We start from the raw sequence: 13,161 nt of genomic DNA, 5'->3' as shown, positions 1-13,161 counted from the left end.
CAAGCGAAGGGAGTCACCCTTACCAAATGCGAAGGGGGACCTCAGTTCAGCTTTGGCTTTCAGTCTAACCCAGGCGAAAGTGATGACCAATCCAGCGAGTCCAGTGAATCCAGCCAGTCCAGCGAGTCCAGTGAATCCAGCCAGTCCAGTCTGACCTCTACCGTTTCCGACCAGGAGGATATCAATATAGATCATGAGTGACACACCACCAGCTATCTCCAACTCAAGACCTCTGCGGATTCTTCAGTGGAACTTGAATGGCTACCGCCCCCATGCTGCTAATCTACTAGCGACGATTAACTGCATGAACATACATGTACTCCTGCAGGAAACATTGGTGCGTGACATGGAGCTCAGGGTTGCGGGCTATCATGCATTTGTGCTTCCCTGGGACGATAACTGCAGAGGCCTCCTAACTCTGGTTCACGCGTCCATCCCCTGTGAGAGAATAGCACACCAGATTTCCTGTGGGGAAGGAGTGGAAGTTGTTGCAGTGAAGCTCGAGCTGCATGGGGAGTCCTTAAGCGTTTACAACGTATATAGATCTGCTGCATACGGAAGTCTTGACATAGCTGAACTATTCACAGTGGATGAACATGAAAATCATATCGTGGCGGGCGATTTCAACGCTCATCACGATATCCTTCACTCAACACGAGCTACGAACCAGACGGGCAGGCACATCCTTGAGTCACTCTCTGACTTTCCTGGAGTTCTGCTACTCAACAATGCAGATCCCACTCACATCCGGGGTGGCAGACTAGACCTTACCTTTGCCAGTGCCACACTAGCGCCACGGTTGTCATGGAGAGTAGATGACACTGTCACCAGTGACCACTTTGGAGTAGTTACAATCCTGGATTCGGTCACGCTCCCGTCTGGACCTCGTCCTTCTCCACGACGCTGGGACACTCGCAAGGCCCAGTGGAATCGTTTCCGGGCTTGCATGGCGGAATGGGAGGCGACGTATAACAATGTACCGGCATCACTAGAAGATCTTGAGAGGGACCTTGTAGAAGCCATCTCCTCTGCAGCCTCTGATGCCATTCCAAAGGCTCAAAGTGGGAGAAGGACTCGGAAGAACTACTGGTACTACTGTGGGGACATCAGGGTAGCTAACCACAGGGTCAATATGTTCCGGAAGAACTTTTGGCGAAACAGAACACCGGAGAACCTTGCCAATCTGAGGGCAGCGGTTACCGCGGCCAAGGAGACAGCCACCGAGGTCAGGGAGAAAAAGTGGCTGGAATGGTGTGCCACCTTTGGGGCGCATACTACCCTCAAGGAACTCTGGACAAAGCTTAGGACTGCGACCAGAAGGGCTCCGCCGCGGAAGGCTCATCCTGATCCCCAGACTGAAGCGGACAGACTAGCCCAAGACTTTGCAAGGCGGACTTCCTCGACCACTCTTCCGGCAGAAGTTCAGCGGGTTCAAGAGGAGCAAGGCCCGGCTCGACAACACCAAGTACAGGATGCCATCCATGCTCCGGCTGACACCGACACCCTGTTCACTTCCGCTGAACTGACATCAGCGTTCAAGAAGTCCTCTGATACCGCTCCTGGCTGCGATGGAATAACTTATTCCATGATAGGGCACTTGGGGGAACAGGGGGAGCGCGCCCTCCTCAGGGTATTCAATGAAAGTTGGTGCTTGGGGAGACTTCCGTCCTCGTGGAAGACTGCGGAGGTGGTTCCTATACCCAAGCCAAGAGAGCCCAACAAGTACCGTCCCATCTCCCTTACCAGCTGCATAGGTAAAACGCTGGAGACCATGGTGCTTCGCAGACTCCAGTGGAAACTAGGACATCCCCACGAGAACATCCATGCCTACACGAAAGCACGGGGCACGGCACACAGTGTTGCCACGCTCCTCAGTCATGTAGGCCAGGGGACAGCCACTGTGGTCTTCATTGACTTGGAAAAGGCTTTCGAACTGGCAAGCCCTCTGGCGATCACGCACACGCTGGCGGAGAGAGGAATACAAGGGCGACTACTGAAGTGGATTTTGGACTATCTACAGGATAGATGCTGCAGGGTACGCTTCCAGGGGGCGGTGTCACCTTACTACCCCCTGGAGAACGGCACACCACAGGGAGGCGTCCTTAGTCCAGCCCTTTTCAACGTCCTTATGGAAAAACTCCTCGGCACGGAGCTTCCTCCAGGATGTAGAATACTATCATACGCGGATGATCTAGCACTGGGGGTCACGGGAAGAGGTGCTCATCAGAGAAAGGCACAGGCGTGCCTAGGCAGAGTGTCGGACCAGTGTGCTATTCTGGACCTCAAGGTGTCTCCTGCCAAGTCAAAGGCCATGAGCATTGGCGGGAGGATTCCAGGATACAGGCTCGTGCTGCAGCAGGCCGAACTGGAATGGGTTCACTCCCACATATACCTGGGGATCTGGATTGACGACAAACTCACGTTCAAGAGACAGGCCAACTATTGCATTGATAAGGTAAGGGCCCGTGTTAATGCTATGAAGGCGCTGGCCAGCAGAGAGAAGGGGGCCACCTTTAGTGTGCTCAGAACATTCTATATGTTTGCGATCAGGACGGTCATAGATTATGCATGTTTGGTGAACATCAGTCTGTCAACCACCATGATGAAGAAGATTGAATGCCTCCAAAATGAAGCCATGCGCATCATGCTAGGAGCGCCACGATGGACATTAGTACCGAACATGCATCTGGAGACCCGACTTCAACCCTTGAACGTGCGCATGACGCAATTGGTAGCTACCTTTGTCGCAAAAGTAGTCCAGTCCCCCCAGGATACGGAGCTGCGAAGAAAGTTTGTCACGGCGATAAGACAGGATCCACTGCTCTTTCCCCAACGAAGATGGCTCCCACTGGTGGCTGCCTGCGTTAGGGGAGTTAAGCTTTCCGAACTGCTCCTGTTCAAAGGGCGAGATGAATACCGGAGAGGATATGTGCCATCTCCACCTTGGGAACCCCAGCTGGCACAGACAGCAATCATGAAGCTCCGGCGCCGAACACCAGTTCATCAATTGCGGATGCAGACGGAGAGAATCATGGCGGAAGTAACACCTCGTCATAGCGTGACCTACTTCACTGACGGTTCTGTGGAGACCGACCATGACAGGGCAGGAGCAGCCTTCGTGACCGAGGGAGACAAGAGAGGGATGCGAGTCATTGGAACCCGATGCTCCATGCAAGCGGAGGCAGTTGCACTTGGCATGGCCTTGAGCCATGCGCTGGACGCACACAACCAAGACGTCGTGCACACTGATTCCATCGCTCTCATCCAGGCCGTCACTCGACGCGAGCCCTGGGACAATATCTACCTGATCACGAGCATACTGCTTCTACTTCAGCAACTCAGAGAGCAGGACAGGAAGGTAATGATCAACTGGGTCCCTGGACACATTGGAATTACCGGAAATGAAGAAGCAGACAGAGAGGCAAAAAGAGCAGCGCTAGGCCCACTTGAGGATGGAATCGGGGTGTGGCCAAGCAGGGAGGAGATCAAGGCACGTATTCGCACCAATGTCAACCGGCGAGTTCTACGGGACCACAGGATACGAGCTCGACGCAGTGATTCAGCGAAGTGGTGTGCGGTCGCAATGCAGTACACACCGTTGGCAACAGGATGGCGCCTAACGAGAGGGGATGAGGTTCTGCCTTTCTGACTCAGGTTAGGGTACCCGTACGCCTGGGAGATAGTGCGTACGGTACCTGAGGAGGAAAAGCACTGCCCTTACTGTGAGGCCCCGGAGACGAATCTGAGGTACTACCTGCTAGAGTGTCCAGCTACATTCCACAGGGAATTGTCCAGAGGTTTCTCAGAAACTTCATAAAAAATAAAATTGCCAACCTTCAGCGTCATCTACCCCCCAGATAGGCCAGCATAACTGGCCTATAGGAGGACGGGCTTTCACCCCATAGCCCGTGCAGGGAAATAACCTGCTTAAAAAAAAAAAAAAAAAAAAAAAAAAAACAGTCCAGTGGTTTTCTATTATGGCTTTATTTTTTATGTTGTTTGCCTTCCATATTAATTGTTTTAATGTTATAGATGTTTTGGGGGTGGGTAGTTTGTGGTGTGTTGTAGGTATACACTGAGTGATTGCGTTGTGTAAAAATATATACCAGTTATCAATTTTGTAGTCTATGTATTTTGTGTCTTTTAATTGTGTGTATTTGTTGATTTGTTTATAAGTGTGATTGTATTCTTCTGTTGTTGTTTCTAGTAATGTTTTAAATTTCTTCCAGTCAGCTTCTTTGTATAGTAGTCTAGGTGGTGTGGGAATAGTGATTGCTGTGGTGGAAAGTGTGAAATGTAGTGGTATGTGGTCTGATGAGGTTATGTCGCCTGGGTGTATTCTATAGGTGAGGTGGTGGTGTCGGTTGGTGAATATCATGTCTGGGTTGCCTGTTCCGTTGTGTGTAATGCATGTTGGGAAGTCTGGACCGAGGAAGGTGAGGTGGTTCTGTGTTATGAGTTGGTGTATGTTTTTTCCTACGTGATTATTGTATGTGTGTTTTAGTGTTTTATGTTTTGCGTTAAAGTCTCCTATGATGTATGTTGGTTGTGGTTTCTGTGTGATTTTTAGTATGTCTTGTGTTGGTAGGTATGGTCTTCGTGGTGGGAGGTATGTTGTGGCTATGATTATGGGTCCTTTGTTTGTGTGTATTTCGATTGCTAACATGTCTTCGTCAAAGTCGTCTATTAGTTTGTATTCTATGTTTCGTTTAATGGCTATTGCTATTCCTGCGTTGTCTTCGTTGTAAGTGTTTTGTGTGTGTCTGTTGTAGTTAAATAATTTGACTGTGTGTTTACCCATTGAGTTGAGTAATATTATGTCTGGTGTTTGTGTTAAGTAGTGATTGCTTAGTTGGTTGCTTCTGTGGTATGACCAGTATTGTACGTTATGTTGTATTATGTGTATTGTGTCCATGTGTGTTTGAGTTATTGACAGTTGACTGTCCAGTGAGCTGTGTCTGTTGGTTTGTGTTTATGGAAGTCGAAGTAACCTTGTTGTGTCCTTGTGTATTATGTCACAGTCAGTCGTTGTATGGGGGCTTTGCTTAAGTCAATCAGTTTTTGTCTGATCATTGTGTCTACACTCTCCTCTGGCATTTCTTTATTGTAAATGTATTTGACCTTGTTGTTTTGTAGGAGTGTGTGTACTATTTTGGTGTATTTCTTAATTTGTCATATCTATTGTGTTGGGTGCAATGATCTGTATTGTTTCTATGTTTTCTTCTGTTTTCTTTGTCTTTGTAGGTTGTCCAGTTTCTGATGTGGTGTGTGGCCTTTTATTTCTATGTTCCTCTGTTCCCATTTCTTCTGTTTGTGGTTGAGTGTGTGTTGTGTTGTTGATCATGTTTAGTATAGCTGTGGGTTTTATGACTGAGGGTGGGATTATGATTGTGGGGAATCCGTTGGCTTTGTAGTATGCGTCTATATTCTGTTGGTATGTTCCAGGTGTAGCTGCTTCATTTATGTTAGCGTATATGATTGCTGTGTTGATTACTGTCAGGTGTTTTAGGGTGATGGGGTTGGGTGTCGGTGTGGGGGGGTGACTGAGTAGCGTTGCTTGTGGTTATGTTTGCGTAAGTAGTGTTGGTGTGTGTGTGTGTGTGTGTTTTGCTCTCTATTCTCTTGTGGGTTCTTCTTTATTAAGTCTTTCCTGACTTGATATCTTGCAGCGTATGTTGGATGGTTCAAGCTGCATGCTATGCACTTCTTTATTGCATTGTGACAGTTGTTGATCCTGTGTTCTTGAGAGCTACATGCAGAGCAGATTGTGTATGTGGATGGTTTTGTGCAGTGTTTGAGTGTGTGGTCGTAGGCATAGCATCTTGTGCATTGTGGAAGGTGAATGTAAGTTTCTTGGCTAAGTGTGTAAGGTGGGAAAGATTGGCTGAACATAAGGATGCCGGATTCTAGGCTTTTCTTCACCATTATTGACGTCTCCATCTTGACTTTGATTATTGTGTTAGTGTTGGGTAGTTTTATGACATTTGTGATCTTCATGTATGTATTGAGGCGTTCCAATTCATTCTTGATTGTGTCTGTGTTTTCTTCGTGTATATGTCCATCTACTTGCTTGATGATCAGTGTTCTTTTGGCATTTAGTTCTGGGGGGTCAACAATGTCCAGTCCTTCTTTGATGAATTCAGTTTTCGTGGTCTTCTTGGTTAGGTCCTCGATCGTCTTGTCGTCAGCGATGGCGGTGTGTTGGTTTCCGTTCGTATACAGTTTATGGATAGATATTCCTAGTTTGGATAAGAGTTTCCAGATGACGTTCCTCTTGGTCTGGCCGGCCGAGGCCGGTTTTCCCGAATATTAATTCTACCCATCGCGCCGGAGCGCGTTGGGTTTTAAGTGTATGTGTGTGTTGCTGTGTATAAGTTTGTATTGTGTACGAAAGAAAGAAGGAAGAAAATGATAAGGGTAATGGTTTGGGGGAGGGGGGGTCTCAGGGGTACGGTCTATGCTCGCGTGGTGTGATGGCCTAACGGTGGTTAAGGGAAAGCGGCGGCGCGGGCTGGTACCCGCGTGTCTATTGGCAGAGTCAGGAATGACTCGGTCGTCGGGGATTCTTGGCCTATGCCGGGTCCGCTAGGTGCGGGAAAGGCCAGGAAGGGGGTTCCCTCCCCCACCAGTCGGCTGTACAAGTTTTAAGACCAGCAAGGGCAATGTACAGCCGAAAGGGGGGTTATAAGGGCATAGAAGACCGTCAGAGCGAGAGACAACGAAGAAATTGTCTTAGCTCGGGTAACGGTGTAATGGTTGCTTGAAGAATTCTGAGGAGCGTCTACGTCCGTTCAGTGTGGCGTCTAATCTCTTTTATGATGTATAAGTCGATTCTGGATTCTGGATTCCAAGGAAAGACCACCTCGCTTGCGCGGGATCGGGTTTTGTGGGAGGGGAAGAATGTCTGTAAGAAAATGAAAAGATAGTAGTGTATAAAAGAGGGCTATTGCCACCGGGCGAATTGCGAGCGATTAGGGGTTTATTTGTTGTGGCTTGGGAGGAATGGACCGGGAGCTTGGAGGGCAGCGCTTGACGCCGGGGTTAGGATTAGGATCACCAACGAAAGTTTAGAAAATGGTAGGAGGCGTAGTAGTAGAGAAAGGTGGAAAAACGGAAAAATCTTTAGTGGGAGGTAAACTGAAGTGAGATGTTGTATAAGAGAAAGTTAGAAAGGAAGCGAATTTTAGTCGAAGAAAAAGTAAGTGTAGATGTTTGTGCGTGTGTTGTGGCTCTGTTCGTGAGAGGTGTGTGTGTGTATCTTACGAGAAGTGAGTTGATCTCACTTCCCGCGTGTAGAGGGCGTCTTGATAAGCCACAGGTGGGGCGAGCGTAGCCTGATTTTCCCCAGGTTATGGGTTTGAGGTCCTTTAGAGTTGATCCTGTGGCGGTGTGAGGGGGGGCAGACGGTCGGTGTACACCCGCCTGCCGACGTAAACGAAGAGATCCGTAATCAGAACGGAATCGGCAAGTATATAACTCCTCGACTCCACCGCTGGCGAGCGCGTTCCTGATTAGCCACAGGTGGGGCGAGCGTAGCCTGATTATCCCCAGGATGGGTCTGGATTCCGGAAGAGTAGATTGAGTGGCGGTGCGAGGGAGGGGCAGACGGGCGGGTGTTGTATGGTCTCTTTCCTTCCAATCACAACTCTGAAAACAGAGAATTACGCGATTGGGAATTGTGTGTAAATGTCAGAAGTGTAAACTCGCTCACCAGCGTCAGCGAGAGGCCAGCGTTAGGTTGCGGGCCGGTTGGACAGAGAGGTGTCCCAAGTCTGTCCGCCAAACAGCCTGCGATCAGATTGGGCGTTCTGAGAGAGACGGTTTGGGCCTCTGCTTTGCCAGCGAGAAAGTGTGCGTGTGCCTCTTTTCTTACAAGCACTACTCTGAAAACAGAGATTTACGTGACTTGGGAAATGTGTGTGTGTATTTGTCAACGTAGAGGTCGGCCATGCCAGACCGGCAGCAACTAGGAGATATATCTCCCAGCCACCACCGGCCGGCGCAGATTCTTGGAGCTTGTTGAGAGAGCTGGTTGAAGAGACGTCCTACCTCTACGAGCGCTGAGTTGATTCTGTCGATGAGCATATTGAATTGAATAGAGGCGACAGTGAAGTGAGAAGGTGTGGGAGCAAGAGGGGGGGGGGTGATAGGTGAAGGTAAAGTTTAGAAAGTGAAGGAAGTGTGAGAGAGATAGTGTGGGGCGGACCCACTTGCACTGTAGTTTGTGTTTTGTAAATGGTCATCCTAGCTCACTAAAATTAGTTCCCTAACTAGCTAAACATATGATAATAATTTCAATAATAATATTTTCATGTAAGAAATATTAATAGGTATGAAGGAAGCATTCATTTGGTGGTATACCTATTGGTTTGATGAAGTTGACTTTAGTGAAAATTGTGTTTTGTTGAATACAAATAAAATTCATGAGTGCTTCCTACATTGCATATTTTATAAAAGGTAATCAATATTTCCATAGGTTGGGAGCAGGTGTGACTGAGTATCGGGAATGGGCCGTGAATTGATACAAGATTTTGTAATATAATGTAAAGTTTTTTATATTAGTTAATGCTATTATTTACGTTAAGTTGTGTCATACATGCTCTCAAATAAACATATATATATATATATATATATATATATATATATATATATATATATATATATATATATACATATATATATATATATATAATATTTTTTTTTTAGGAAGGTTACGGTTGTTTCTTATTGGCTAATGTGCCATATGAAGTTTGTTATTAAGTATTGTGAGTTTATTATACACACATATCGTGTGGATATGTGTGTTTGGATGTGGCAAGTGCCTCGAGAGTTCTTATGTTAATTTCATTTTAGTTTTAACATGCGTAATCTTCCTTTTTTAGCTAGGGGAAAGTCCAGGGGCTCAACCAAGAATGGTTTTTAGTCTATGCCAGTTTTTATGGTCATGTCTTTGTTTATTGCTTGGTGGGGGCTGTGGTAGAGTGTTGTTGTTTAATGTGGTGTTCCAGGCTTTACTGCTCAGTCTTATCAATCGTGCATGTATGGTTTCTAATTTAGTTGTTTCATGAAGTTGTTGTGTTGTTTCTAAGTAGGGGGGTTTGTGTTTTAGTATACTACGTATTGTTTTGTACTGTAATTTTTGCTTTTTTTATGTTTGTAGGTGTACTTGTGACTGTGATTATGGGTGGGTATTCTAGTTGTAGTCGTGCTAGTGTCTTGTATAGTTGTATTTGTGTTTTTGTCTTGAGTCCTCGGAAACGTCTTAATTTGTTTAGTGTGGTTCGTGTTGTTCTTATTCTGTTTTTAATGTGTGTTTGTATTCCTTGTGTTGTTATGGTGAGGCCTAGGATGTGTGCTTGTTTGTTGTATGGTATTATGGTGTTGTTAATCTTGATTGGTGGTGGTTGTCGTGATGAGATGGCTAGGAGTTGAAATTTGTTTGTGTTTGTTGAAATTTTCCATTGTTTCTCGTATGTGTTAATTTTGTGGATCTCGTGTTGTGTTTTCCTGGCAAGCATTTGTTTTCCTGTGGTGTTGGGGTATGTGATGATTTGTGTTATGTCGTCTGCGTATTGTATGGTGTAGCTTCCGTGTGATGGTGGAGGGGTGTCTGCTGTGTATAAGTTGAAGAGTGTTGGGGATATGACGCTTCCTTGTGGAACTCCACTGTGGAGTGGGAAGGCTGGTCCTATGTGTTGGTTTATTTTTATTTTTGCTGTTCTGTTGTCGAGGAAGCTACACAGTGTTTTCGTGATGGTGTCAGGGAGTTGTGTTTGTAGTATTTTGTGTTTAAGGCCTTCGTGCCAGACTTTGTCGAAGGCCTTAGAGATGTCTCTTGATATAATTATACATGCTTGTTTGTGTCTTTGTGTGTCTGCTATTGTTTCATATAGGGTGGCGAGTGCGGTGTGTGTTCCCTTGCCAGGGGTGAAGCCGTGTTGGTGTGGGTTTAACAGGTCGTGTTCGTGTAGGTGTGCCATTAGTCTGTTTGTGATGATTCTTTGGAATATTTTTCCTGGTGTCTCGAGTAGTGAAATGGGTCTGTAGTTTTGTATTTGTGTTGTGTTTTTGTTTTGTTTTGGTATGAATGTGATTATTGAGTTTTTGAATTTTTGGGGAAAGTATCCTAGGCTCAGTGTTTCGTTGAATATGTCTGTAAGCAATTGTTTAGTTATTTTTGGTGTGTGTGCGAGTATCTGTTTAGTGATTCCAGATTCTCCAGGTGTTTTGTTTTTTGTGTGTTTTATTATGTTTGTGACGTCTTCGAGTTGTATGGGTTGGGTAATGTAGTTGTCAGTGTTCAGTCTATTTAGGTCTATGTTTGTGTATGGTTGTGTTTGATGGAGGTGTTGTGTTATGTGGGTGAGTACTTTTGCTTCGTGATTCGTGTCAAAGTGCGTGTTTTCTTCTGGTGTGATTTGGAATATGTTTTGCCATATCTGTCTGAATGCAGTTTCTTTATTTTTGTCATCGTGTATTTTTTCATTGCTGTGTATTATGTATGGCGTGGTGGGGGTGTTCGATCCTAATAGTTGTTTTATTTTGTTCCAGAATATTTGTGGTTTTTGGGGATTGAATTTAATGTTTGATATAATGTTGTTCCATGTGTCTTCGTAATTTTGTTTGCTTTCTTCGAGTATTAGTGTTTGTATTTGTCTGATTGTTCTTATTGTATGTGGTGTCCAGTTGTTTTCGCGTGTAGCTTTGTTTTTTATGTAGTTTGCCTGCCATATCAGTTGTTTCAGTTTTTTGGATGTCTTGGGTGTGGGTATTTGTTTTTGTCGTGTCATTGGTATGCTTTGTGTAATTGCGTCGTCTATGAGTTTATACCATATGTTTAGTTTGTTGTCTATGTAATCTGTGTTTTTTGTTTGAGGGTTTGTGTTTTGTTTTTCTGTGTTTATGTATTCGTTTGTTGTTGTTTCAAGTATTGTTTTGAATTTTTTCCAGTCTGCTTGTTTGAATGCTAGTTTGGGTTGTGTGGGAATTGTGATGGCTGTGGTGGAAAGTGTGAGGTTGAGAGGAATGAGATCAGATGATGTTATGTCTCCGGGATGTATTCTGTATGTAAGGTGGTGATGTCTGTTGGTGAAAATCATGTCAGGGTTGCTTGAGCCAAAGGGTGTTATGGTTGTGGGGAAGTCTAGTCCGAGGAAGGTGAGGTGGTTTTGTGTTATGAGGTGATGTATATTTCTTCCTGTTTGATTGTTGTATGAGTGATTTAGTGTTTGGTGTTTTGCGTTGAGGTCTCCTATAATGTATGTTGGTCGTGGTTTTTGTGTAATTTTTTATATGTCTTGTTTAGGTATGTATGGTCTGCGTGGTGGTATGTATAGTGTGGCTATGATAATTGGTCCTCTGTTTGTGTGTATTTCTACTGCTAGTAAGTCTTCGTCAAAGTCGTCTAAGAGTTTGTGTTTTATGTTCTTTTTTATTGATAGTGCTATGCCTGCGTTGTCTTCGTTGTATGTGTTTTTTGTGTATGTGTTGTAGTTGAGTATTTTGACTGTGTGTTTTCCAGTGGAGTTAAGCAGTAAAATGTCAGGTGAGTGTGTTATGTAGTAGTTGCTAAGTTCGTGTTGTCTGTGTGTTGTCCAGGATCTTACGTTATGTTGCATTATGTGTATTGTGTTCATGTGTGTTGTTTTATTGGCAGTTAACTGTCCAGTGTGGTGTGTCTGTTGGTTTTTGTTTGCGTGTCTCGTAATATCCTTGTCTTGTTTTCCTGTATCTTGTTTCGGTGAGTCTTTGTATAGGTGCTTGTGTCAAGTCTATAAGTCTTTGTTTTATTAGTGTTTCAACTGTTTCCTCTGGTAAGTCCTTTGTGTAGATGTATTTTATTTTGCCTGTTTGTAGGAGTGTGTGTATGTTCTTGTGTATTGTGTCGTCTGTCATGTCGTTGGTGTCTAGTGTTATTATCTGTATGGGTATGTTTTCCTGTTCGGTTTTCTTGGCTTTGGATGGCTGTTCTGTATCTGTTGCTTGTTCTGAGATGTGTGGCCTTTTGTTTCGTTGTTCTTCGGTTTCCATGTCTTCTTGTTCAGTGTGGGAGTGTGTGGTGTTGTTTAACATGTTGAGTATTGGTGTTGGGTTGATGACTGAGGGAGGAATGATTATTGTGGGAAGTCCGTTGGCTTTGTAATATTCGTTTATCGTGTGTTGGTATGTTCCTGGAGTGGCGGCTTCTGTGATGTTTGCGTGTATAATGGCAGTGTTGATGACCGTTAGGTGTTTGAGTGTTATAGGGTTGGGTGTAGTTGTTGGCATTGGTGTAGACTGAGTGGTATTTCCTGAAGCTATGTTGGCGTATGATGTATTTGTGTGTGTGGATGAGTGTTGTGTTTTAAGTTCCTGGGTCTTCTTCCTGATTAGTTCTTTTCTAACTGGGCATCTTGATGCATAAGTTGGGTGGTTCTGGTTGCAGGCTAGACATTTCTTTATGGCATTGTGGCAATTGTTTATTCTGTGTTCGGTGGAGGAGCAGCCTGAGCAGATAGTGTAAGTGTTTGGTTGTGTGCAGTTTCTGAGTGTATGATCATAGGAATAGCATCTAGAACATTGTGGCAGTTGAACGTAAATTTCTTGGTTGAGGGCGTGTGTGGGGAATGACTGGCTAAACAGAAGTATGCCGGTTTCAAGGCATCTTTTGACCATAGCAGATGTTTCCATTTTAACTTTGATAATGGTCTTGGCGTTCGGGATCTTGATAACTTCGTTTACTTTGATGTTTGAGTTCATCCTTGATTTCGTCTGTGGTCTTTTCTTGAATGTGTTCATCTACCTGTTTGACTACTAGTGTCCGTTTGGCGTTAAGCTCCGGTGGGTCATTAACTTCAAGTCCCTCTTTGATGAATGCAGCTTTTGAGGTTTTCTTGATTAGGTTCTCAATGGTGGTGTCGTCGGCAATTATGGTGTGAAGGGGTCCGCTGGAGAGTATCTTGTGAACGTGGATACTGAGGGTCGATAACGTTTTCCATATGACTTGCCTTTGGTTGGTGCCGGCCGTGGGCCGGGTTTCTCGGAGTTTGAGTCTGCCCATTGCGCCGAGGCGCTGGGCTTGGTGTGTGTGTCAGAGTTCGAAAGTTAAAAGGAAGGAAAAAGGGAAATGGTATGAGGGAGGGGGGGGTTCGTAGGGGTACGGTCTGTGCTCACTTGTTCCTG

Source organism: Oratosquilla oratoria, chromosome 40, assembly GCF_046742065.1.
Source record: "Oratosquilla oratoria isolate Oo_2021 chromosome 40, ASM4674206v1, whole genome shotgun sequence".
In the NCBI taxonomy this organism is placed as follows: domain Eukaryota; kingdom Metazoa; phylum Arthropoda; class Malacostraca; order Stomatopoda; family Squillidae; genus Oratosquilla; species Oratosquilla oratoria.
Note: the sequence above shows the minus strand (reverse complement) of the source record.